The following is a 6,000-nucleotide window of genomic DNA, read 5'->3' on the forward strand; positions in this document are numbered from 1 at the left end:
CAACCTATGATCTACAAATGACACAACCTTACTTACTGGAAGCAAAGAAAACTTAAATAGTTACTGATGAATATCAAAGATGACAGCCTTCAGGATTGCACCTCAGTGTAAAAAACAAAACAAAATCCTTTCTACTAGTTCAATAAATAGCATCATGATAAATGGAGAAATGGATTGAAGTTGTGCAAGACTTCATTAGCAAGATGATCAGTGGTAATGGAAGCAGCAAATAAGAGATCAGAAGGATGTATTGCATTAGACAGATATGCTGCAAAAGACCTCCGTAAAATACTCAAGAGCAAAGACGTCACCTTGAAGACTAAGGTGTGCCTGACACAAGTCATGACATTTTCAATCCCCTTATATGCATGTGAAAGCTGGACAGTGATTAAGGAAGACCAGAGAAGAATTGATGTATTTACATTATAGTGTTAGCAAAAAATATTGAAAATATCATAGACTGTACAAGAACAAGCAAATCTGTCTTGAAAGAAGTACAGCCAGATGAAATGAAATGCAGATAGGTCTCTTGTGATACAATAGTGAATAATTGTTATCAGGACTGATTGTGAGGGTTGGAAATGTAAAGGTAGATGTTTTGTAGCAAGGAGGGGAGTGATTAATTTTGCAGTCTAGGATCAGAGGTCCCTGGGATCATCAAGGGAGAAGAGTAGGACCCTACCCAGAGAAGCAGTGATGCCTGAAATGGAGCCAGAGATGATGATGTGGAGAGATGGAGCAGCTGGGGACTTTAGACCCAGAGAGGGAGAGGGGCTGTGTGTTGAAGACCTGGGGTGTGTGTGTGTGTGTGTGTGGGCAGGCTTGTAGTGTATACCCTTTGGTTGGTTGATGATGCATAGAGGGAATTGTAACCATGGCAATGAAACAATATACAATAGGATGAATGTAAAACTAATGTTCTCCCATGTAAACTATTACATAATTCACAATAAAACATTAAAAAAAAAAAAAAAAAAAGTACAGCCAGAATGTTCCTTAGAAGCAAGATGGCAGGACTTTGTCTCTCATACTTTAGATATGTTCAGAGGGACAAGTCCCTGGAGAAAGACATCCTATTTGGGAAAGTGGAGGGTCAACAAAAACGAGGAAAGCCCCCACAAGATAGATTGACCCAATGGCAACTACTCCAGGCTCAAACACAACAGCAATTGTGATAGTGTCAGACCTGGTAGATTTTCATTCTGTTGTGCATTGAAACTGACTGGATGGCACCTAACAACAACATGATGTTAATGAGGCTAGATGCAATGTACAGGATTATGTTGTATCTCGGAATCAATCTCTTTTGAGTATAAAAGACATTAAACAAGCAAGCAGAGCTCAGAGTGACCTCCGATTGCTAAGAAAGAAGAGCCAGGAGCGGAGTGTGTCCTTAGGACTTGGAGCCCCTGCACTGTGAAACTCTTAGATCCGGAGAAAGGCTGAAGCCACGCCAAATGGAGAGCTCCATGGAATGCTGGGCCTACTACAGGTGCTGAAAGGAGACAAAAGACCTTTCTCCAGAGTCGATGCTTAGAATGCAGACTTCTAGCCTCCTAAAATGTCAGAGGATAAATTTCTGTTTGTTAAAGTCATCCGTGTGTGGTATTTCTGTCAAACCAGCACTAGATAACTAAGAGCCTCTAGGGTCACTGGAGTAGAAGGGAGAATTCATACTAAGTTGGTTTAGAGACTATAGGGCTTATTAAGCTGACACACAGTTGTATTATGTGAGTTGTTGTTGTTATGTGCTGTGGAGTCGGTTCTGACTCATAGCGACCCTATACAGGGTTTCCGAGGCTGTAAATCTTTACGGGGGTAGAAAGCCTCATCATCTTTCTCCCACGGAACAGCTGGTAGTTTCGAACTGCTGACCTTGTGGTTCGCAGCCCGATTCATAACCACTACGCTCCCAAAGTTCCTTGTATTATGTGAGTTGTTGTTGTTGTGAAGTGCTGTTGAGTCAGTTCCGACCCATAGTGACCCTGTATAGAGTTTCCAAGGAGCAGTTGGTGAACTTGAACCGCCGACCTTGCAGTTCCAACGGCTTTGCAGTCTGGCACATTAACCCACAACATCACACTAGGACTCCATTATGTGAGTGGGCAGTGCCAAATATGAAGTCTAATTAGATGGATTCATTATAATTCATTCATGTGAGGTTCATCTCCATGACACCACACCAGTCACCATCATTCCACTTCCCATTCATGAAACACTCTGAGTCCTAACTTCTGCAACACACTGCTCTAGGCTCTGGGGATATGTGTGAACAAAACAGACAGTAAAGCAATGAAGAAACTAACCAGGTGATTTCAAGTGATATGACTTATGAAGGAAGTAAAACAGGAGACTCTAGAGAGGAACCAGCATGGATATTTTTTAGATAGGGCTGTTGAAAAGGGCCTGGGCTGAGAAGAGATGTTTGCACTGATGAGAAGCAGCCATGTTCTCTTTTCATGTAAAAGAGCATTCGCTATAGAGGAGACAGCAAGAACCAAAGTCCTGCTGTAGGAATGTGCTCCCTGCGTCAAAGAAACAGAAAGGACAGTAAGATTCCGTGTAGAAGATGAGGTCAGGTTGCTCAACCTTGTGGTTGTGTAAGAGACGGCCCAGGGGTGACCTGACTTTAGTTTGGAGCCGTTTGCCCTCGGTAATCTCATTTATTGATGGTATCTTTCTCCCCTAGACTTTGAAATGTCTTGATAATTGCTGCAATCAATCAGAGCCTAGTAGCCCCTTTCTGGTCCACACTTGCCTGATTATCTTGACAACAGCACACAGAAAGCCTCAGGATCCTCTTCAGCTTCCAGCAACAACAGATAAAGTGAAGGTCACATAGGGGACACGAAACACGTGATAGAGCTGCACGTACCAACAGGGGACTCAAAGGGAAGAAACACAGATCCGATCCGGCCAGGGCACTGTGCTTGGTTACTCAGCGCTGTTTTTGCTTTTGACCTGGGCTTCCAGTACAGCTGAGCCCATTACAGTTCAACTCAATCCCTTTAGTGATTCAAAAAATTTTATTGTGGTGAAAATGTAGATAACAAAGCATATGCTATTTCAACAATTTTTGCATGGACAATTCTGAGACATTGATAACATGCCCTTCAAGTGAGATAAACACTCTTGATATCTTTTTCCAAATCATCCCACCATCATGACATAAACTCAGTGGCCCCTAAGCAGAAAAATCCCCCCTTTACTTCTCCCTCCCACCCCTGGTGAACACGAATAATCTTTGGTTTTAATATATTTACTTATTTCTAGTGACATCCTACAATGTTTGTCCTTTTGTGATTGACTTATTTTGTTTAGCATGATGTTTTCAAGGTTCGTCCCTGCCCAGGGCTTCATTGTTCTGGCTGGTGCAGTACTATTCCATTGTATATACAAACTACACGTTGTTTATCCATTCATCCATTTCAGTTGTTTCCAGCTTTTGACTATTGTGGAAAGTGCTGTAACGAACTGTGATCAATAGATTTCTGTGTGCGTTCCTGACTTCACTTGCTTTGGAGCTCTGGTAGCATAGTGGTTACAAGTTGGGCTGCTAACATCAGGGTCAACAGTTTGAAACTACCAGCCAGTCCATGGGAGAAAGGTGAGGCTCTCTGCTCCCCTAAAGATTTTCAGGCTCAGAAACGCTATACAGGGTTGCTATGGGTTGGAATGGACTCCACGGCACACCACCACCACCACCATCAGGATTGTTGGGTTAGATGATAGATCTGTGGTGCTGAGGTGCTGCCAGACTGTTCTCCACAATGGCTGCACCATTTTGCATTCTCACTGACAATGAATGAATATTCCAGTTTCTCCAACAATCTCACCAGACACCTATTGTTATTTTTGCTTTCTTCCTATCATTACCATTTTAATAGAGGTGAGGTGGTATCTCTTTGTTGTTTTGATTTGCATCTCTCTACACCCTCGGAAAGCCTGTACAGGGTCGCTATGGGTCGGACCCGACTCGATGGCACTTAACAACAACAACAACAACTGCAAGGTCGGTCCAAGCTCACCAGTCGCTCTTTGGAAACCCTGTATAGGGTCGCTATGGGTCAGATCTGACTTGATGGCACTTCACAACAACAACAGTGCCCAATGGGCATCCTGGTGTGTCGCTGTGGGTTAATGCACTGGACTGCAGGGTCCATTTGAACTGACAGGTCAATGGTTCAAACCCACAACCTTCTCCTTGGAAGTCCTATACAGGGTCACTATGAGTCAGAATCAACTCGATGGCACTTCACAACAATAACAACAACAACTACCTCCCTGGTTCAGCCTGCTGTCACTCTATCACACCCATGTTCCTCTTGTCATCTCTCTGATCCTCCTGCTTCCTTTGCAGCAAGAATGGTTCTTTTAAAACATAAGTTGGTTATGTCCTCCTCTTCTACACAAAATCTCACAGTGGCTACCTACCTGTCTCATTAAAGTCAGAGCTCTTACTCTGACTTTGGGTCATAGTTACTCTGACCTGTTGGGTCATAGTTAGGGGGTTTATAAGAAAAGGAATAGGCTACAAATCAGGATTAGGAAGGACTCAGGATCCATTCCTAAGGTTAGGACAGCCTCTTTTCAGCTGTGTTTGCAAGCTGGTCTCTCTCTATAGCCCTTGGTCCCTAGAGTCTCTTGGGCCAGCAGGACCTCTGCCTTGCTCGGGCAGTATTACAAAGCTCCTTAGCTCCACCAATAATTACTTAGGCGTACATTCTGCCAGGTAGCCTTGGCCCAAAAGTGCTTAGCTCTCTTGCTCCGTGGGTCAGCATACTTCATCTCCTGCCATCTCCCCTGGTCTCCTTTTCTGCTGCCACAAGTTCCCTGACACACTTGCTACCCCTGCTTGCTGTCTCATGCCATCTCCAGTGTTATAACTCTCTGTTGCCTAAGTCTAGGAGGTTCTCAGCATGGGGACCTCAGGCCCAAACGACATGCTCTGCTCCCATTTCTTCCTCATGGTAATGAGATCCACCTCTAAGATGGTTCATTTTTAGCCTAGCAGGATGGCAAAACTGGCCAATATCCTCATTAGGGTTCCATACACCATATTTGTATGAACCCTTTAAGAGCTTCATAGCACCACCCCCATAAGCAGTCCATGGACCTGATTTGCATTATTATCAAATTCCCTTGGTGGGTTATAAGCACCTCATTTACATAGCCCCACCCAGTCATTTAGTAGGATTCCTGGTGTGGCCCTGTAGGATCAGCACTGGACAGAAAACCACAAGGTTGGCAGTTCAAACCCACCAGCTGCTCCTTGGAAACCCTACACAGGGTCAATACAAAGTCTGAAACTACTCAACAGCACTTAATAACAACAAGATCAAGGCAAGAAAGGTCATCTAAAAACAATCCATGCATCACATGTGTATAATCTTACTTAAAAATTAAATTAAAAGCAAGATAAAGAACCACAGCTAGCTCTACAGGATAAGCACTGAATTGCAAACCACAAGGTTGTCAGTTCAAGCCCACCAGCCACTGCACAGGATAAAGATGAAACTTTCTGTTCCCACAAAGATTATCAATCTTGGGCTGCTAACTGCGATGTCAGCAGTTAGAATCCACCAGCAGTTCCACAGGAGAAAGATGAGGATTTCTGCTCCTGTAAAGATTTACAGCCTCGGAAACCCTACGTAGGGTCCCTATGAGTCAGAACTGACTCCACAGCACACAATAACAGCAACAACATAGGGTTTTCAAGGCTGAAATCTTTATGGAAACAGATCAACACATCTTTTTCCCATGGAACAGCTGGTGGGTTTGAACTGTGGACCTTTTGGTTAGCAGCCAAGCACTTAACCACTGCACAGCCAGAGCTCATCAATAAATGTTGTTGTTGTTAAGTGCTGTCGAGTCAGCTCCAACTTATAGCAACCAGAGCAGACTGTGGAACAGACCATCAACTGCTCATATGCAAGTTCAGGCTGAAGCTGGAGAAAATTAAAACAAGTTCAGGAGAGCCAAAATATGATCTTGAATACA

This window comes from Chrysochloris asiatica, unplaced genomic scaffold (genome assembly GCF_000296735.1).
Source record: "Chrysochloris asiatica unplaced genomic scaffold, ChrAsi1.0 scaffold00104, whole genome shotgun sequence".
In the NCBI taxonomy this organism is placed as follows: domain Eukaryota; kingdom Metazoa; phylum Chordata; class Mammalia; order Afrosoricida; family Chrysochloridae; genus Chrysochloris; species Chrysochloris asiatica.